Below are 22,159 nucleotides of genomic sequence, written 5' to 3' on the forward strand. Positions count from 1 at the left end.
ACCCTTACATTGGAACATTGTGAGTGCACTAAATGTACAGTCAAATGTGTACCAATAGATACATTATATAAATACACCTGTAGGCAAACTATAATGTAAAATGTATGTGTACTAATCGCTTGTATCTCACAATGCCAATTTTCAGTGTTAAAAAAAGGTGTTTGCAATTGTAAATAAATGTAAAATTAAAACAGGTAAACAAAGAAATGCTAAGTAATACTATTTATTAAAAGCCTATTAATGTATATTTTCTTTTCTGTTTGGAGGGAGAGGCACAGCTTATGTCCAATTTCTGTTGCTTGAATTTTATTATCCTTTAAATTCACAATGGCAATGGAACACCAAAATTACTGTTTTGCGCTAAATATGATAAAAGAATGATTATTTTTAATAAACTTGCTGGTACAAGATATATTATTGTAGTTTTCTTTATTGTATTACAGCTAAATACATTTTGGTAATAATAAGAATAATACAAAATAAACTTTAGAAGGTGAAAAACTCTCTTATTTTATTTATTATTTATTACCATTAATTTATATAGCGCACAGAGAATATTTGCCCATTAACATCAGTCCCTGCCCCAGTGGAGCTTACAATCCAGATTCCCTATCACATGTACAGGCAGACACATTCACTAGGGCTCATTTTCTTGGGAACCAATTAACCTACCAGTATATTTTTGGATTGTGGGAGGAAACCAGAGAACCCAGAGGAAACCCACGCAAGTACGGGGAGAATATACAAACTCTGCACAGTTAGGGCCATGGCGGGAATCGAACCCATGACCTCGGTGCTGTGAGGCAGTAATGCTAACCATCACACCAGCCATACTACTCTTGCGAATATTGTTGTCCTAATAGCATAAAAATTCTATTCTATCAAGATTCTTAAATGTACTCTTGATAGATGAGACGTGTATCACCAAGAAGTTATAGTATTGTTTCAAGATGTAAATAGATCTAGTCCGACTACTCAGAATGACACTGAAGTAAGAATTTGTAGCTTGTAATTACACTACAGTTGTTTTTCTACTAGGAATTGTTGTTACTGCATTCGTCTGTATTGAATATTGCTGTTATACTGGCCCGTTTGTGTAAATTTAGGAAATCCTCAAATTTGTTGAGCAAAATATGTTCTTGCTGGTCAGGTCTAGATTTTACACAGAAGACTGACTGGTATTGGGCCTGATTCTGGGGTTAAAGCAAAGCATAAAAGAGCAAGTAACTGTGCATCTTGGTTTAAACCATGTTGCATTGTAGGTGGGGGTGATATAAAGTGCAGAGAGATTTAGGGACAAATTCAGACCCAGGGCCAGTTCTAGACCTTGTGGCGCCCAGGGCGAAAGTTTCCTTTGGTGCCCCCCGGCAGGCAAAACAGGGTTAGTGCGCACCAAAAAATAGGGGTATGGCTTCATAGGGAAGGGGCATGGCCACAGTTATGCCCCCAGTAGTTATAACCCCCAGTAGATTTGCCCCCAGTAGTTGTGCCCCCGGTAGTTGTCCCCCAGTAGATTTGCCCCCAGTAGTTGTGCCCCCTGTATTTGTGCCCCCTGTAGATGTGCCCCTGTAGTTATGCCGACTAGTAGCGCCGCTTACAAACACACAAAAAAAAACAATCCTTACCAGCCCTGCACCTGCTTCCCGACCGCTGCTGCTCCGTATTTGGCCGCCTGCTCCTTTCTATGGGAGAAATGTCATGATGTCTCTCCCATAGTGCCGCAAAGACACTAGAGGTCAATTAAGACCTCTAACGTCTGACAATGGCACTTGCTGCAGACGGACTGCGGGATGCGGCCGCAGCGCCCCAGGTGCCCACCCTGCTTGCCCATGCCTAGATCTGCTCCTGTTCAGACCTGATTGCAGCAGCAAACTTGTTTCTAATGGGCAAAACCATGTGCACTGCAGGAAGGGGGGGGGGGGGGGGGCAAATATAACATGTGCAGAGAGAGTTAGATTTGGGTGGGTTACAGTGTTTCTGTGCAGGTTTACTACTGGATGATTTATTTTTACACTGCAATTTAGTTTTCAGTTTGAACACACCCCACCCAAATCTAACTCTCTCTGCACATGTTATATCTGCCCCCCCTGCAGTGCACATGGTTTTGCCCATTAGAGAACAAAATTGCTGCTGTGATCAGGTCTGAATTAGGCCTTTAGATTTGAGTGTGTCCTACCTCACATGTAAATTGCAGTGTAAAATAATGCTGTCCAGTATTTATGGACTACATGAAAAATCAATCAGTATTTACCTTGCATGCAAAAACAATAAATGTTTCTGCAGTGGGGTACACTGGTATTCCACAGGAAATAACATTGGGGTGTAGAGTAGGATCTTGATCCGAGGCACCAACAGGCTAAAAGCTTTGACTGTGTGGAGATGTGCCCCGTGTCCCAGGGCACATCGGACCGGCAGGGTGCAGGGGATCTGCATCCCCTGCAGTTCCTGGCTGTGGGCAGCGCTGGGGCAGCTTGTCTGTCCCCAGCGCCTGTCAGTGTGTGGCTGCGGCGGGTGTCCGGTGCAGGGATTACCCTTTTCCCTGCACCGGACCGGAGGCTGCGGAGGAGTTTAAATGTTGGCGCCCTCTGGGAGCCAATCGCGGCTCCCGGAGCGGCGGCCAATCAGAGAGGGGCGCGGCGAGCCAATCGGCGCTCGCCGCGTCATAGGCCCCACCCCCGGCGTCTGACGTCAGACGCCGGGCGGGAGCTGAAAACCCAAAGCGCGCTGAAGAGCGCAGGAGAAGCGGCCGGGATACGGAGAGGGAAGACCGCGCGCGGGAGCGGAGAAGAAGAAGAGCGGGTCGAGAGGAGAAGACGGCGGCCGTTGGAGGAAGAGATCCGGTGGCCGCTGAAGAGGCCATAAGACGTCGGCCTGCAGGAGGAAGATGTCCAGCAGCGGCTGGACGCGGAAGAGCGGAGGCGGCGCCACTGGCCAGGACGGGTCAGCGGCAGAAGAGGGTGCCGGAGACCCCCGGTGCAGGTGAGGCCTCAGTGAGGCAACTTACACCCCCCTCCCTTTTCCTCCCTAGACCACTGGGTGTTCGGGCATTAGGCCCGTGGGCACAGTCAGGCCCTTCCGGCCTGTGGGCAGTTAGTCGGGCCCTCCGGGTCCGTGGGCATGTGAAGTCGGGGTTCCCCCCGGCCCGTGGCCCTGATAAGAGGTGGGGCCCACCATTTGATTTGGTGGTTTGGGCATTAGGCCCAAGCCACCTCGACGGCGACGTAGGCGGGCATTAGGCCCGAGCGGCAATCCAGGCAACAGGCCTGTTGGGGCATTAGAGGGCATTAGGCCCTAGTTCAGTTCGGCGGCCGCTAGGGATATAATAAAGTGACCCTGGGCACCAGGCCCAGGTCACCCAACGAGGGACAAGTTAGGCGGGCGCTAGGCCGTGGGTGAAGTCAGGCCTCCGGCCTGTGTGCAGTCAGGGGGCGCTAGGCCCAGTGAATAAGTGCCCCCCCACGGTGAATAAAGGTGGCACTGGGCACTAGGCCCAGGCCACCCTGAGGTGTTAGGTAGGCAGGTCCGCTTGACCTGAGCTCCCGGAAGTGTACAGGAGGTGGGCAAGTTGTGTGGCGCCCACCCCCTTCCAGCGGTAGGTAGGGATTTAAAGGGACAGCACCGTTTGATGATGTACTCTGATGTGTGTGTTACCGTGCAGGGCAAAATGTTGTTTTAGAGTTTGTGCATAGTTTGTGTTGCACCACTTACACTTGAGCCAGTTTGAGGCCTTTGTTATGCAGCTAGTGTAGCAGACGCACACTAGATTAGAGTAGGCCCTGCACGGCTGTTTCTCTCTTTACCTCCTTACAGGGACCTGTAAGTGGAGAAGATCGGAGTACAAGACGTAGGACGGTGAGTAACATCTGTCTGTGTGTCCCTATCTGTCTCCCTTCCTTCAGGGTGAACGGTGAACCTTGCACGCCGGTGCAAGGTAGAATTTCCACCTGGTGCGAGAGTGCCAATAGGTGAAATTCGGGCTCTGAGGCGGACGCCTGGGATGACCCTCACCTAGCCCGAAAGCACTATTTTCCTCGGCTCCGGAGGGCGTTTCGGTCCACAGTCAGGAGGACGGCACTTAGCAATCTCCTTCCTCCTAGGTCATCGTGTCTGGATCCGACTGAAGATTGCCAGGTCCGTTGAAGGTTCCGGTACCTGAAGGTGAGAGAGAGCGGCGCCTGGTGAGTACAGAAACTACACCTGCACGGCAGCAGGCACCACCACACGCACCGCCGCACCTCTTACATTTTGGCGTAGTCGGCAGGATCAAGGATACCGGATCACGGACACGATGTGGAACGCCACCAAGAAGACCTCCCTGCGGACGGCTCCGGAACAGACTCACCCCCGGACGTGTGCGGACCAGAGCGACTGGGTGGCGGTGTCTGGGGCAGACCTCCTGAAGATGGTGCAGCGGTCGGTCCAGCGTGAAAAGGAGGAGCGCCGGGAGAAGGTGCGCAAGAAGACCGCTGTGACGCCCTGCAAGAAATGTCGGCAAACGGGGCACTTTGCCGACGAGTGTACTTGGCGAGAGACGTCCCTAAAGAAGGTGGTCCAGGAAGCGGACCGAAGACGTCAGAAGGGCCAAGCGAAGAAGGAGTCCTGGGGTTTGCTCTGCGGAAACTACGGGCATGAGCATAACCGTTGTCCCTGGGATGAAGAGTGGAGTCAAGACGAGGTTGATTTCCAGTGTGAAAGCTGTGGAGATCCCCGACATAGACTAACGGAGTGTCCATGGACTGAAGACAGGGCGGACTACAAGGCCACAGTGAAGCAGATGACGGAGTCTCATCAGCAACTTCGGAACCGGATGGCTGCAGAGCCCGTGTGTGCGCTCTGCGAGGTGAGAGGACATGCGCTTCCCGATTGTCCGTGGAATGTAGACCTGATGATTGCGGATGGTCGTGCCCAGAGATGGGAGGAGGAAACCAGGGAAATGGAGCAGAAGACCCTGCTTGAAGGTAATTCGCAGGTGCCCATTTCCTCTGAGCCGGAACCAACGGGGGAAGATCCCTCAGTGAAGGAGGTGGCCAAGGAACCCGTCTTGGAGAAGGTGGCAGTGGCCCTCCCTTGTTGGAAGTGTCGGCGACGAGGACATGCGGCCAGTGAGTGCCCCTGGGAAGATGCCGCGGACCTACTCTGTCTCAAGAAAGCGACCCCAGTAAGGCAGAATCCTTTCCCGCATAAGGCGGAGGTGGACAACTGGGAGGTGAAGAGACCACGCTGCGAAGAAAAGCGTGAAGACCCAGTGACGGAGACGTCCGGAATCTCCCTGCGATGGAACCGTCCACGACCAGGACGAGCGGCACAGGTGTGTCCTGGGTACCTAGAGATGCCAGCGGAAGAGAAGTACGCTGAGGAAGTGAAGATGCCAGCGGAAGCGAAGGAGTACGCTGAGGAAGTAAAGATGCCAGCAGAAGCGAAGGAGTACGCTGAAGAAGTAAAGATGCTAGCGGAAGGGACCAAGTACGCTGAGGAGGAAAATAATCCCCTAGTCCAGGTGTCGGCGGAGGAGGACTCGGACTACGGTGAGATGTCCGCCGACGAATCCCTCCAAGAGCAGATGGAGGACGACTCGGGCATCGGAAGCGCCGACGAGAGCGACTGGCAGGATCGGGTGGAGTCGTGTTCCCAGTTGAATGCCCTCCGTGAAGAGGAGGAGATAGTCCTTGAGCAAGAATACCTGCCGGAAGTGCCGAAATGGACGGACGTACGGGGAGAGGATCGTGGTGATGCCCCATGAGGAGATGCGACAGATGGTGGTTGTTGCCCGGGAGGAAACGGATGCCCCAGAGAATTCCGCTGTTGGGTGGTGGTCGGTACCACACCCTGAAGACAGGGATGATGCCACAGACGACATGGGAGGTCAAGAGTGGGTGACTGTTGTCCCCGTGGAGGAAGATTCCCCTTGGTGGCCAACGTCGAGCGACCGTGAGGAGATGCCACTCCCCCAGAGGATCCGCCGATGGAGGTCAGGAGGTAAGAAGAGGAACCCAGAGCTGGAGGTGGAAGGATGTGGGGTCACAGCCTGTCCGGGCTGGGCCCTCGAACACAACCTCGCCGGAGGAACCTCGGAATTCCCTGACCCGCGGACGATGGACGTTGTGGAGACCTTTGTAGGGACTACAAAGGAAAAAGGGGGGGGGGAATGTGGAGATGTGCCCCGTGTCCCAGGGCACATCGGACCGGCAGGGTGCAGGGGATCTGCATCCCCTGCAGTTCCTGGCTGTGGGCAGCGCTGGGGCAGCTTGTCTGTCCCCAGCGCCTGTCAGTGTGTGGCGGTGGCGGATGTCCGGTGCAGGGATTACCCTTTTCCCTGCACCGGACCGGAGGCTGCGGAGGAGTTTAAATGTTGGCGCCCTCCGGGAGCCAATCGCGGCTCCCGTAGCGGCGGCCAATCAGAGAGGGGCGCGGCGAGCCAATCGGCGCTCGCCGCGTCATAGGCCCCGCCCCCGGCATCTGACGTCAGACGCCAGGCGGGAGCTGAAGACCCGAATCGCGCGGAAGAGCGCAAGAGAAGCGGCCGGGATACGGAGAGGGAAGACCGCGCGCGGGAGCGGAGAAGAGGAAGAGCGGGTCGAGAGGAGAAGACGGCGGCCGTTGGAGGAAGAGATCCGGTGGCCGCTGAAGAGGCCAGAAGACGTCGGCTTGCAGGAGGAAGATGTCCAGCGGCGGCTGGACGCGGAAGAGCGGAGGCGGCGCCGCTGGCCAGGACGGGTCAGTGGCAGAAGAGGGCGCCGGAGACCCCCGGTGCAGGTGAGGCCTCAGTGAGGCAACTTACACCCCCCTCCCTTTTCCTCCCTAGACCACTGGGTGTTCGGGCATTAGGCCCGTGGGCACAGTCAGGCCCTTCCGGCCTGTGGGCAGTTAGTCGGGCCCTCCGGGTCCGTGGGCATGTGAAGTCGGGGTTCCCCCCCAGGCCCGTGGCCCTGATAAGAGGTGGGGCTCACCATTTGATTTGGTGGTTTGGGCATTAGGCCCGAGCGGCAATCCAGGCAATAGGCCTGTGGGGGCATTAGAGGTCATTAGGCCCTAGTTCAGTTCGGCGGCCGCTAGGGATATAATAAGGTGACCCTGGGCACCAGGCCCAGGTCACCCAACTAGGGACAAGTTAGGCGGGCGCTAGGCCGTGGGTGAAGTCAGGCCTCCGGCCTGTGTGCAGTCATGGGGCGCCAGGCCCAGTGAATAAGTGCCCCCCCCCCACGGTGAATAAAGGTGGCACTGGGCACTAGGCCCAGGCCACCCTGAGGTGTTAGGTAGGCAGGTCCGCTTGACCTGAGCCCCCGGAAGTGTACAGGAGGTGGGCAAGCTGTGTGGCGCCCACCCCCTTCCAGCGGTAGGTAGGGATTTAAAGGGACAGCACCGTTTGATGATGTACTCTGATGTGTGTGTTACCGTGCAGGGCAAAATGTTCTTTTAGAGTTTGTGCATAGTTTGTGTTGCACCACTTACACTTGAGCCAGTTTGAGGGCTTTGTTATGCAGCTAGTGTAGCGGACGCACACTAGATTAGAGTAGGCCCTGCACGGCTGTTTCTCTCTTTGCCTCCTTACAGGGACCTGTAAGTGGAGAAGATCGGAGTACAAGACGTAGGACGGTGAGTAACATCTGTCTGTGTGTGCCTATCTGTCTCCCTTCCTTCAGGGCGAATGGTGAACCTTGCACGCCGGTGCAAGGTAGAATTTCCACCTGGTGCGAGAGTGCCAATAGGTGAAATTCGGGCTCTGTGGCGGACGCCTGGGATGACCCTCACCTAGCCCGAAAGCACTATTTTCCTCGGCTCCGGAGGGCGTTTCGGTCCACAGTCAGGAGGACGGCACTTAGCAATCTCCTTCCTCCTAGGTCATCGTGTCTGGATCCGACTGAAGATTGCCAGGTCCGTTGAAGGTTCCGGTACCTGAAGGTGAGAGAGAGCGGCGCCTGGTGAGTACCGAAACTACACCTGCACGGCAGCAGGCACCACCACACGCACCGCCGCACCTCTTACAACTGTTCACAAGATGATCATCGCCGCCTCCTCTATAACCCCGCCTCCGTGCACAGGAGCTCAGTTTGTAAGTGGGTGCCTGCAGTGCAGGCAGCTAACAGGCAGGGCTGCTCTAGCATCCCTAAGAAGAGCTATTTTAAAGAAGATAGAAGACTTCAAGGGCTGCAGCACAGGCACTCTAGTGCTAGATATCATTCTGATATCTCCTGCTGCAGCTCTGTCACCTCCCACAGTGGTGCTGTATACTCCCGCATCCCTGGTTGCCGGGTACTTACAGCGGAGGCTCCGGTTCTTCACCCAGGGCACACACACTAACCGAAGTTCTCCTGGATCGTGTGGCTGCGCTCAGGGAGGAGGTAAGAGGGTCCCCCAGACAGGACCCGCTGGAAATCGCGATCTGCTGCGGCCATTAGGAGGCGGGCCACGCGCACTGGCTTGGACACTGTGGCAGTACAGGTACCCCACTAGACCACCAGGGCAAGGGCACAGGTCGGATTAGGCTATAATCCATTTTATTAAGGCCCGCACCACCCGGTGGTGAAGTCCAGCAAGGGGATAAGGCTCTGGCCTGTAGCCCCTCCCCCAGCCCCTGGGCGCCAGTTAGAGTAAATGTTCCCGCCCTGGAGCTGCATCTCTCTGTCTCCCTCACTCCCTGTCAGCGTTTGGGTGCCATTACACACAGCTGCGCTGATTCTGGGACTGCTTGGTGATGCCTTCTCTGTAAAGCGGCCTGCATCGTCAGCGCAGTGCATTTACAGGACACTTAAGTATTCTACATGTCGTTTAGACAGCGTTAGTTAAGAACAAGTACATCTATAGACAGGTAATTGTACTGCGCTCAGTCCTATGTTCATCTGTAGGAGATGAAAGTTTATATACTGATAGTGTTCTGTGTAGTTGATAAGGGTAGTAGTAATAAACGATAACTGAAAGGAGATTTTGTGTCTGTGTGTACCGTTTGCCTTGTAAGTTTAATGAACAACAGACTTGAATGAAGAAATTAATAGGACTTTATTCTAATCATAAACTGACCTCCGTTATGGTGCGTTTTAGTAACAGAAAAAAATGAAAACATAAAAATAATAATAATAAATGATAAATATTGATGCAAATTTCTAAAATGAAAAAACAAAGATAAATCAAGAATAAAAAACAGGTCAAAAATAGAAAAAAATAAAAAAAAAGCAATGGTGCTTGAGCAAATGCTCACAGTCCGGAATGATGGGGTAGTGTGGATTTTCAAAAAAGGTCTATTAAACGTTGGTATCCAAAGTTCAGATGCAGTTCATACAATTTGCGGCGTCCCGCATAAACTTTCTCAGAGCGCTCGAGGGAGTGGATGATATCAGGGTACGTGATAGTCTATGAGGTTAGTGCAGTGCTGGATATTGTGAGCTGGCAAGGAGTGGATGAGTTAAAGCTCCGGGCTAGTTCGTCCACCTCTCCCTTGGTCCCGAGAGTCGCGCCCGTGTTCAGGCGTTCCCCTGGTACCTGATCGGTTCGAGGGACGAACAGTAAATGTAGGTCCTGTTTAGCAGGGTGTATTAGTGGCCAGGGTGTATTAGTGACCTACATTTAACAGAGAGCTACGAGCGGAAGACGGGACATCCCGGTCACGTGACCCCGAAGAACGAAAGCAACAGGACGTCACCTAGCAACCAGGAGGACGCTGTAAAGGAGGACGGGAGCCAGTGCAGAGACACGGTGGACGGCAGGAAGCGGCAGCAGGTGAGTCTCCGTACGCGGTGAGGGATTTCACGAGCAGACGCTCCGGAGAGCGCTGGTCGTGATTACCCAAACCCTAGGCACTGTTCGTCCCTCGAACCGATCAGGTACCAGGGGAACGCCTGAACACGGGCGCGACTCTCGGGACCAAGGGAGAGGTGGACGAACTAGCCCGGAGCTTTAACTCATCCACTCCTTGCCAGCTCACAATATCCAGCACTGCACTAACCTCATAGACTATCACGTACCCTGATATCATCCACTCCCTCGAGCGCTCTGAGAAAGTTTATGCGGGACGCCGCAAATTGTATGAACTGCATCTGAACTTTGGATACCAACGTTTAATAGACCTTTTTTGAAAATCCACACTACCCCATCATTCCGGACTGTGAGCATTTGCTCAAGCACCATTGCTTTTTTTTTATTTTTTTCTATTTTTGACCTGTTTTTTATTCTTGATTTATCTTTGTTTTTTCATTTTAGAAATTTGCATCAATATTTATCATTTATTATTATTATTTTTATTTTTATGTTTTCATTTTTTTCTGTTACTAAAACGCACCATAACGGAGGTCAGTTTATGATTAGAATAAAGTCCTATTAATTTCTTCATTCAAGTCTGTTGTTCATTAAACTTACAAGGCAAACGGTACACACAGACACAAAATCTCCTTTCAGTTATCGTTTATTACTGCTACCCTTATCAACTACACAGAACACTATCAGTATATAAACGTTCATCTCCTACAGATGAACATAGGACTGAGCGCAGTACAATTACCTGTCTATAGATTTACGTACGTAGGTGGTCACCTATTTAGTACGGCAGCTTGTCCGAAGCAGAGAGGACTCAGTGCGCAGATAAAAAAAACCCAATTTTTAAGAACAAGTACATACTTCTGGGTTATTTAGTACAAGTACCCTGTGATATTCATCCAGTTTTTACTGTGCATTGATATACTGCAGAGGTTCTCAAACTCGGTCCTCGGGGGCACACACAGTGTATGTTTTGCAGGTCTCCTCACAGAATCGCAAGTGAAATAATTAGCTCCACCTGTGGACTTTTTAAAATGTGTCAGTGAGTAATTAATACACCTGTGCACCTGCTGGGTTACCTGCAAAACATGCACTGTGTGTGCCCCCGAGGACCGAGTTTGAGAACCTCTGATATACTGTATCTGTTTATATACATAGCTTTACTCAGTATTATTATATTATTATTATATAGTAGTATTGCTAGTCCAGTGCAGTTTTATTGTTTCTCTAAATTCCATTGTCCATGTGACTGTGTGTGTGTGTGCCTATACTGTAGCTGCTAGGTGCTCTCTACTCCGTGTATCTCACTCCTACTGCTATCCCTATATTCTGTAACCTGAGGGGGCTCCGTGCGTCAGGGTTATTAGATAATATAGGTATTTCATAGGATATATACGTATTTTGTATTTTTCTCTGTGTTTTTCAGTCACATTTTACCTCAGAAATCCTCTGTTTGTGCTGTCACACTGCACGGGGGGTTTGTGTTAGGTATTTTTTCTGCTGAAATTGTACTGTGTCGCCCATAGTTTACGCTTTCATATCATGTCAGCTACTGGGGGCGATGGGTCTGGGCAGGGCCGGCTCCAGGCATGTTCGACTAGAGCGGCCACGCGGGGCGCCACTCTTATAGGGCGCCGCACGCTGCAGCCGCCATATTCCTGCCTGGAGCCAGCCTTTAATCTGTGTGTCCCACTCCCGGCCGCTTGTGTGCACGCTATGCAGCGCGCTGTGCGGCGCCGGCGTCTGACGTTGGACGCCGGCGCCGCGCAGCGTGCATAGCGCGCAGACAGTATCGTTCCTCCGTCCGTGCCCCCCCCCCCACCCGCCCACGCCCACAGCAGTACTCCCGGCTCCCAGCACCGCAGTGTCAGTGACAGGTAAGTTAAAATCTGTCTGGCACTGTGTGGGGTCGTTTATGTTTCTGGCACTGTGGGGGCATATCTGCACTGTGGGGGCATTATGTTTCTGGCACTGTGGGGGCATATCTGCACTGTGGGGGCATTATGTTTCTGGCACTGTGGGGGCATATCTGCACTGTGGGGGCATTATGTTTCTGGCACTGTGGGGGCATATCTGCACTGTGGGGGCATTATGTTTCTGGCACTGTGGGGGCATACGCATATCTGCACTGTGGGGGCATTATGTTTCTGGCACTGTGGGGGCATATCTGCACTGTGGGGGCATTATGTTTCTGGCACTGTGGGGGCATACCTACACTGTGGGGGCATTATGTTTCTGGCACTGTGGGGGCATATCTGCACTGTGGGGGCATTATGTTTCTGGCACTGTGGGGGCATATCTGCACTGTGGGGGCATTATGTTTCTGGCACTGTGGGGGCATTATGTTTCTGGCACTGTGGGGGCATATCTGCACTGTGGGGGCATTTATGTTTCTGGCACTGTGGGGGCATATCTGCACTGTGGGGGCATTTATGTTTCTGGCACTGGGGGCATTTATGTATCTGGCACTGTGGGGGCTTTTATGTTTTGTGGCACGGCGGGCATTTATTTATCTGGCACTGTGGGGGCATTTATGTTTTGTGGCACTGGGGGCATTTATGTATCTGGCACTGTGGGGTCATTGATGCATCTGGCACTGTGGGGGCACTTATGTATCTGGCATTGTGTGGTCATTTATGTATCTGGCATTGTGGGGGCATTTATGTATCTGGCACTGGGGGCATATCTGCACTGTGTGGCCATTTATGTATCTGGCACTGCTGGGGGGCATGTCACGTGTAGCTGGCACTGCTGGGGGGTATGTCACGTGTAGCTGGCACTGCTGTGGGGCATGTCACGTGTAGCTGGCACTGCTGGGGGGCATATCATTTAGTGTATCTACTAGGCGTCTGTGGCTAGGCAATGTGTCTATCGTGCGCTGCCTAGCGCAAAGTGTCTATCGTGCTCTGCCTGGCGCAAAGTGTCTATCGTGCTCTGCCTGGCGCAAAGTGTCTATCGTGCGCTGCCTGGCGCAAAGTGTCTATCGTGCTCTGCCTGGCGCAAAGTGTCTATCGTGCTCTGCCTGGCGCAAAGTGTCTATCGTGCTCTGCCTGGCGCAAAGTGTCTATCGTGCTCTGCCTGGCGCAAAGTGTCTAACGTGCTCTGCCTGGCGCAAAGTGTATAGGAGGTTCTACCTGGTGCAATGTGTATTAGCTGCACTACTATGTGGTGTAATGCGAATTGCCACTATTCTGTGGTCATGCACCTTCCCCACGAAGCAACGCCCCTAAATTTTTGCTGCGCGCCGAAGGCGCGCACTGTCCCTGCTTCAGCATGTGGGTGGAGGAGCACCAAGCATTACAGTATGTACATCATTTTGCCCTCCTTACTTAAAAATGTGCCCTCCTTGTGATCAGCACCCTGCCCTAAAACGTGAACACTATCATGTGTAGCTGGCACTGCTGGGGGTCTATTGTGTGTAGCTGGCACTGTTGAGGGGCATGTCATGTGTAGCTGGCACTGCTGCGGGGCATGTCATGTGTAGCTGGCACTGCTGCGGGGCATGTCATGTGTTGCTGGCACTGCTGCGGGGCATGTCATGTGTTGCTGGCACTGCTGCGGGGCATGTCATGTGTAGCTGGCACTACACTGGAGACATTGTGTGTAAGGAACACTACTGTGGCTGTTCTGCATAAGGCTGCTAATTGTGTGCATAGAGGGGGTGTGAAAAAATATATTTATTTATAGTTTAATAATATGAAGTTACGAGGCCACACCCACTTTCCCAGGAGGCCACGCCCACTTTCCCCGAAGCGCGCGCCTTTGGCGCACGCATAGGGGTTGGGGGGGCGCTTTTACATTTTCTCGCTCAGGGTGCTAGTAGGCCTGGAGCCGGCCCTGGGTCTGGGGCTGATTCCGCCGTGCGCGGTTAAGATGTCCCAGATGCATCTGAGGATAACATGGCTGCGGAGAGTTCATGTTTTGGGAGAACTTTACCCCCCAGTCAGTTTGTAACAACGGGGGCTCATCAGGGCCTGCCTTGGGCTGCCTTTTCTAATTTACTGACTATGCTGTTAACTAGACTAGCACCCCCTATGGGACCTCCTGTGCCTTATCAGCCTTATATGGTCCCTGCGGTTAATCCACCATGGACAGATGCTCTGTCCACTCAGTTACAGCAATTGAATAACTCTTTGGATAAACATTTTACTGACCCTCGCCCACCGAAGACTAATCCTTAGAAGTCCTCTGAGTGGGCTGTTACTTCCTCTCAATCCACGTATGTTCCGGATACCTCTTCCGATGAAGATGGCGTGTATACTGACCCCACAGACTCTGATCATGACGTTTCTGATGGGGAATCTGTTTCACAGGTGGATGTTCCTAAACTATTAGAGGCTATCAGGCTCATTCTTCAGATTGATGATGATCCTGAGCCTGCTACTACATCTAAGAAACCGGACAGGTTCAAACGTCAGAAGGTTACTAAATTGGTTTTACATCATTCTGACCACTTGGTTGCCATACGTCAAGAATCCTGGGAGAACCCAGGAAAGAAATTCACCCCGCAGAAGAAGATGCTAGCCCGCTATCCCCCTGCGGCAGAATTTAGTAAAAATTAGGAAACGCCAACGCCGGTGGATTCGCAAATCACTCGGCTGGTGGTGTCATCTGCTCTGCCTGTCACTACCGTCACTTCTCTCAAGGAGCCGATGGATAAGCGTGTGGAGGGCTGCTTAAAAGCTATCTATACCCTCGCAGGGGCTGCACATAGGCCCACCACTTGGGCCGCAGAAGCTATTGAGGCGTGGGCTCAGGAAATAGAGGCTGAGTTTCCATCCAATTTTTCTGAACATGCCAGACAATGTCTCTCTTATATTGTCACGGCATCACATAACATTAAAGAAGCAGCTTCAGATGCAGGTGTTCTGGCGGCCAAGGCTGCTACAACATCCATTTTGGCTCGCTGTATTCTCTGGTTGCGGTCCTGGTCAGTGGACTTGGACTCTAAGAAAACCCTGGAGGTGCTCCCGTTTAAAGGAAACATCCTCTTTGGTGAGGATCTCAACAAGATTGTCGCTGACTTGGCATCTGCTAAGACTGCATGTCAACCAAGTACTACTCCTTCGGCCCTGAAGGCTAAGAGTACTTCGTTTCTCTCTTTTCACCCTCCGGGAAAAGCAAAGGGTTGGGTATACCCGAAACAGTCTCGCACTTCCAAAATCACCAAGCCCAAGTCTAAACGTGCCTGGGCTGCCCGTCAGCCGTCTTCCAAATCTGTCAAGCCAGCGGAATGACGGGGCGGGCCTCCCCCTGGGGGATCCCAGGGTGGGAGGCCGACTTTACAGTTCACCCAGGTATGGTTGAAGACCACTTCAGACGCTTGGGTGCAGGAAGTCGTCACTCACGGATACGCTATATTCTTCAAGACACGTCCCCCTCCTCGCTGTTGCCTGACAGACATCCCTTCGGATCAGGTGAAGGCAACAACTATCCGTTTAGTGGTACAATCCCTCCTGGACACCAGAGTGGTAGTACTGGTGCCTCTGGCTCAGAGGGGCAGGGGGTACTATTCAACGCTGTTCCTGTTCCCCAAACCGAATGGTTCCTCCCGGCCCATTCTCAACCTCAAATCTTTTAACAACTTTGTGAGGGTCTCCAAGTTTTGTATGGAGACCCTTCGCTCTATTGTCCTGGCTTTGGAACCAGGGGACTATATGGTATTCCTGGATATACAGGATGCTTGCCTGCATATCCCTATTGCCTTGTCACATCAGCAATACCTGTGGTTTGCTATTGCCAATCTCCATTATCAATTCCGGGCCTTACTGTTTGGTCTGACCACAGCTCCGCAAATTTTCACCAAGGTCATGGCAGTTATGAGGGCTTCAGTCCGCCGTCGGGGCATCCAGCATCCAGTATGTGGACAATCTGCTGATCCTGGCCAATTCCCCAGAAGTTCTCCTCCGTCATTTGGATCTGACGGTCCAGTTTCTGCAAGCCCACAGGTGGCCCATCAACTGGAAGAAATCATCCCTGGTCCCTGCCCAGAGCATGGTGCATCTGGGAGCATTGTTAGATGCACACAACCAGAGGTTGTTTTTGTCACAGGAGAAAGTCCTGAAGCCTCAGGACAAGATACGTTGCTTCCTCTCTCGTCCGCGTGTGTTGCTATTTTCGGCGATGCAAGTACTAGGCCCCATGGTGTCAGCTTTCGACATGGCGGAGTATGCACAATTTCATTCCCGCCCTCTGCAGATTCTGATTCTTGCCAAGTGGGATGGCCTGCCTCACCGGATCAGGTCTCAAATGATCTCCTTGTCTCCAGAGGTCCATCTGTCACTGACCTGGTGGCTGCAGGACCATCGATTGAGCAGGGGTCATCCCTTCTGGCTCTCCAACTGGGTCCTTCTGACGACGGATGCCAGTCTGAGGGACTGGGGCACGGTGTTGGAGCAACACTCTCTTCAGGGTCGGTGGACCAGGGAGGAGTCTCTCCTCCCGATAAACATTCTGGAATTGCGGGCAGTGTTCAATGGTCTGAAACTGGCCCGACATCTGGTACTGAACAGGCCTGTTCAAGTACAGTCAGACAACGCCACCATGGGGCATACATAAATCATCAATGTGGCATTCGAAGCCGCATGGCAATGTTGGAAGTGTCAAAGATACTTCAATGGGCGGAACGCCATCTGCCAACCATATCGGCAGTGTTCATTCCGGGGGTCCTCAACTGGGAAGTGAACTTCCTCAGTCGTCAGGATGTACACACCGAGAGTGGAGCCTCCATCCAGAAGTATTTCAACTACTAGTGGACAAGTGGGGCCTACCAGATGTAGACCTGATGGCGTCTCGACACAATCACAAGGTTCTGGTCTTCGGAGCAAGAACAAGGGATCCTCAAGCGGCGTTCGTGGACGCCCTGGCAATTCCATGGAACTTTCGGCTGCCATACGTGTTCCTTCCGGTGTCACTCCTGCCCAGAATGGTGAGGAAGTTCAAGCAAGAAGGAGCAATTCTTCTGCTAATAGCTCCAGCGTGGCCCAGACAGCATTGGTTCTCAGACCTGCACGGTCTCTTGCTAGAGTGTCCTCTTCTGCTTCCGCAACGACCAGACCTCCTCATTCAGGGCCAAAGGATTTTCTGAGGTGATCTTTCAAACTACGTTGAAGGCCCGTAAGCCGGCTTCTGCTTGGATTTACCATATTGGTCTGGAATTCTTACTTTGCTTATTGCGCATCTAACAGTCATGATGTTTACAAGTTTCGTACGGCCAAACTTTTGGCCTTTCTACAACAGGGCCTGGACTTGGTCCTTCGGCTGGCCTCCCTCAAGGTTCATATTTCTGCCTTGTCGGTATGGTTTCAGAGAAAAATTGCGACTCTGCCTGATGTTCATACCTTCCCTCAGGGTGTTTTACGGATTCAACTTCCCTATGTCCCACCTGTGGCCCCTTGGGATTTGTTGGTGGTTCTTGAGGCTTTGCAAGAGTCTACGTTTGAACCTCTTGAATCTGTGGATCTTAAGTGGCTTTCCCTTAAGGTCTTGTTTGTGCTGACTATTACCTCTGCTAGACGGGTATCAGATTTGGGTGCCTTGTCTTGTAGGTCCCCCTATCTGATTTTTCACCATGACCGGGCGGATCTTTGAACACGCCCTTGTTATCTACCTAAGGTGGTGTCTTCTTTCCACCTTAACCAGGAAATTGTGGTTCCAGCCTTTGCCTCTCCGGATTTATCCTCCAAAGAGCGGTCTTTGGATGTGGTACGGGCTCTCCGTATCTATATGAAGAGGACAGCCTCCATTAGGAAGTCTGATTCTCTCTTTGTACTGTTTGGTTTTCACAAACGTGGCTGGCCTGCTAACAAGCAGACCTTGGCCAGATGGATTAGAATGGTGATTACACATGCTTATGTACAGGCTGGCCTTCCAACTCCTGCTACCATCAAAGCCTATTCTACTCGGTCTGTTGGACCTTCTTGGGCGGCCCACCATGGTGCTACCCTTGAACAATTGTGCAAGGCGGCTATGTGGTCCTCAGTGAACACGTTCATAATGTTCTATTCCTTTGATACTTCCGCCTCCCAGGATGCTTTCTTTGGACGCCGTGTTCTTGTGCCCGCTACAGTGCGTCCCCTCCCATAAGGAACTGCTTTCGGACATCCCCTATGTTATTCCCTGTGGAACCCAAGTGTACCCCGCTGCAGAAAAGGAGATTTATGGTAAGAACTTACCCCTGTAAAATCTCTTTCTGCGAGGTACACTGTATTCCACAGGGCGCCCACCCTGACGCTCTTAGCTTCTTTGGGTTGCTATGGCATTAGCCGCTGATACCTTCTCCTGTCGTGAGAATGTGGTGTACGTGGCTACTAACGGCTGTCATCTCTTTTGCCTGCTACTGCATTGGCCTGGTTAACGAAACTGAGCTCCTGTGCACGGAGGCGGGGTTATAGAGGAGGTGGTGCTGATCATCTTGGGAACCGTCAAAGCTTTTAGCCTGTTGGTGCGTCGGATCAAGATCTTACTCTACACCCCGATATTATTACCTGTGGAATCCAGTGTACCTCACAGAAAGAGATTTAACAAAGGTAAGTTCTTACCATAAATCTCCTTATTTGCGCCACTTGTATTGCAGACATGGAATAGGACATGATCTACAGTGCTCTTCAGCCTGTTTATCCTGACCTGCATCCTGTAACCACTGAAGGTCTCTATCGGTCTTGGTCTAAGCCTGTTGCAGTTGCCCTTGGTTCAGCGTAGCCAGTATTCTCCTTTCTGTGGCCACTTGTGCAGTGTAAAACCTAAAAGTTTTGTGCCCTGTGTTCCAAAACAACTGCTTAGTTCAGCGCTTGACAAATGTTTCTGAAATCTTGGAGCCAGGATGAAGACATAGTAGCCAGACAACCATCCCGTCCCCTCCCTCCCCACACACATAAAAAAAATAGAAATAACTGAAACCCACCCCCGCAGCAACATTAATGAGCAGCTTTCCCACACACCCCCAGACAAACCAACCCCCACAGTCACACAACTAAGGAGTTATGACCAGGCAAACCATCCCTCTGCAGCCACAATGATGTGCAGCTACCCCCCTAGCAACCAATTCGCATGGCTACACAACTAATGGGGTACCCCCAGGCAAACCACCTCACCACAGCCACCCCCGGGCAAACAATCCCCCATGCCCTGTGACCACATAACTACCACCTCCGAAGCCACAATCCCTGGCCATGCATAGATCCTCTTATGCTAGAGCTCTACACAGCCAAAGTTTGCAGACAGCTGTGGATAGACAGGCACAACAGTCAGCATGTCATGACTGTGAGTGTTGTGAACTCGGCGTCTATGTGAAGTGTGGGTAACTGGAGGTCTACGGTATGTGTGTAATTGGCTGGTCTGTTAGAAACACTGTGATGAAAATGCAAGGAGCAATCCCTGACCGGGAGTCGAACCCAGGCATCAGCAGAGGAAGCCATATCCTGACCACTGGAATACAAGGTACTTGGTGTTGATAGCAAGATAGTGAATGTATTGGTGAAAATAAACTGGATCAATGATGAATGGGTTTCGGCTGGTGGTAAGCTGCTGGACCCGGCTGGTTACCAGATATGACAGGACCAGGCTAGTAACGGATATGACTGGACCGCTCTGTGAACCAGGCTGGGTACCTGTATAACTGGTAGCGCACTATGAATTGGGCTGGGTACCGGTATAACTGGTAATGCACTGTGAACCGGGCTGGGTACCAGTATAACTGGTAATGCACTGTCAACTGGGCTGGGTACCGGTATAAATGGTAGCGCACTGTGAACCAGCTGGGTACCAGTATAACTGGTAATGCACTGTGAACCGGGCTGGTTACCGGTATTACTGGTAGCACACTGTGAACCAGGCTGTGGCGGATATAACTGGTAATGCACTGTGAACCAGGCTGTACCGGATATAACTGGTAATTGGACTGTAATCAGGGCTGGTTCTGGATATAACTGGTAACACAACTGTAATCTGGACTGGGTAGCAAAAGAGTAGAGGTTTACGGGAACTGAGGTAATTAGTGTTGCCTCTTCGGGAGCTCTGCTACTAAGCTCACACTGAGCTGTGTGACTCGAGGAACTGGCAGCTTCTGAAACACAGGTCTGTCTACTTATACCTCTTGGTCCTTGATGATTGGTGAATAGAGTCAGATGATTCAGGGAATCTCAGGCTGGCGCAGGATTGGCTAGCTCATGGTCAGGTGATCAGACCCTGTTACATCAGTACTCCATGTTAGGCTCTGATGTGGAGTGAGGCCTAGCAGGCTGGAAAAACACTGAAGCCTGATCTTCTAAAAATGAACAGAGGATGCTGACTTTTGGGCCAAAACTCCAGAGAGCTGAACACAGTGAAGAATCAAATGCTGCACACAGCTGATTTAGTGATTACTCAGAGGAATTCCTACTCAGGTGGCTAATCAACAGTAAGCAACACAGATTTGCAGTCTTAATGCTGAGCTGTAGCAAATGCAGGTTACAAGAAATGCTGAGGTAAGCCACAGAAAATGAGAAATACAGTCAGGATCATGACACAGCACAGGGCAGGACAGACACTCAGCACACGCAGCCCTGGGCATGAAATGCAGCAATACTGTTGGGGCTGAAGAGGATCTGCTTTCTCCCTCCCTGCATAATCTAGTAGCCAGGCAGCAAAATATAGGGGCCATGGCAACCGGATCCCTGGGATTTGACGAGACCTGGCTTTGTCCTTATCCTAAGGCACATATACAATACCATATGTAAAACAATGGACTGGCCAAAAAAGTCCTATTTGTTCCCTTTCATACAAAGGTGGGTATATTCTTCCATCACTATAATTCAATATGTCGTCATCAAACCAAAAAAGAGAAGGGAGGACACAAAAGTGAATACTGGAAATGTTGTATGGATGTTTATAAAATGCCTAGTCATTTCACTCACCTAATAAAGGTAATGATCAAGCACATCAAGGTTTCTTTTTGCACTGGACATGGATCTCTTTCCTATATTGTAATCCCACCTCCTCCATTCTCTAGTATATATGGGATGAGCCCACTGGAAATGTCCAAGGTTTCTTCCTCAATGTGGTAACATAAAAAAACACAGCAGAGACAGATAGAATTGTGTAATCCTGGGAGATATATAGCAAGTGCAAACAGATATTGCACTCACCTAAACCCAAAATTTCAAGGGCATGCAGGGCTATACTGGCCCATAGAGGCAATTTCCAATGGGCCCACTGCTTGAGGGCCCACCCCCTCTTCTAGTATGGTCAGGCTCCAGACTGTGCACTCAAATTAAACATTGTTACTCTGTTAGGGATCAGTTACCTGATGGTGCAGGGCTACTGATAAACATGGGTGCCTGAACATTACAACCACTTTGGTGAATTTAAACATGGCCGCCTCAATAGAATTTAAGCCCCACATTGTGGAGACAGCTTTGTGTAATAGAGGAGGCCTCTAGTGGCGGACAGAGCCAGTGGAGTGATTGTTGGTGAGTGGGAGCGTGTCCGTGAAGAGAATCCTGCGGTGGGTATTATAGGCAGCGGAGCTCCCAGGACAGGTGCACAGCTGCAGGTCTCGCGAGAGGTGGAGAGCTGGTATTAGGTTGGATGCCTCAGTCTGAGCTCTGGGGACCGGTACGAGGTGACATTCATGGGACAGGAAGAGTAGAGGTGAGCTGCGCACACTATGGGTGTAGGTGTACCTGAGCTGCCATCTAGCTGTACACTGGTCTGTACCACTATTTACCATACCATCTCTACAGCCTATGTATATCTATACAGTATCACTATTGTACTCTATATTTATCACTGTACTGAACCCCAAGCCCCACTGTGTTTCTGTATCATATGGCTTTTCTTAGTGCCTTGTACATGGATCTGGCTTTTTTCGGGCATTGTACAGTATTTTGATCTGGCTTTTTTCAGTGCATTGTATGTGGGTTTGGATTTCGCAATGTAATTGTATTTAGTATGGATTCTAGTTTTCTGTGGATGTGTGTGTGTGCATTTACAGAAATCTTCTATCCTATATATTTATATTGTATAGTTTAATACATTACATGGTAGATTGACATGTTATAAAAATGTTAGAAATGTGCGCTGGCCCAAATATTTGTTTTGGATCTGTATTTTTTTTTAATCATAAAAACAGCTAAAATCACTGAATTTGGGATTGTTGTTGTTCCTACAGTATTATTAACCTCAATAACGTTCATTTCCACTCATTTCCAGTCGATTTTGACCACATCACAATATTGTTTTAATCCAGCATTGGATATTGCAGGTTTTGGATTTCATATAAGGGAACTGTGTCCGGGACTCAGCGCAATTGCACTCTCTTTCTGCCACAATATCTGCAATAAAGTGGAAATATGTTTAATTAACACAAAAATTAGTTATGTATATTGGTCAAAAACATTTACATGGTACTACATACCGTGCGTAAAGATGAATGAAG

This window comes from Pseudophryne corroboree, chromosome 10 (genome assembly GCF_028390025.1).
Source record: "Pseudophryne corroboree isolate aPseCor3 chromosome 10, aPseCor3.hap2, whole genome shotgun sequence".
Classification (NCBI taxonomy): domain Eukaryota; kingdom Metazoa; phylum Chordata; class Amphibia; order Anura; family Myobatrachidae; genus Pseudophryne; species Pseudophryne corroboree.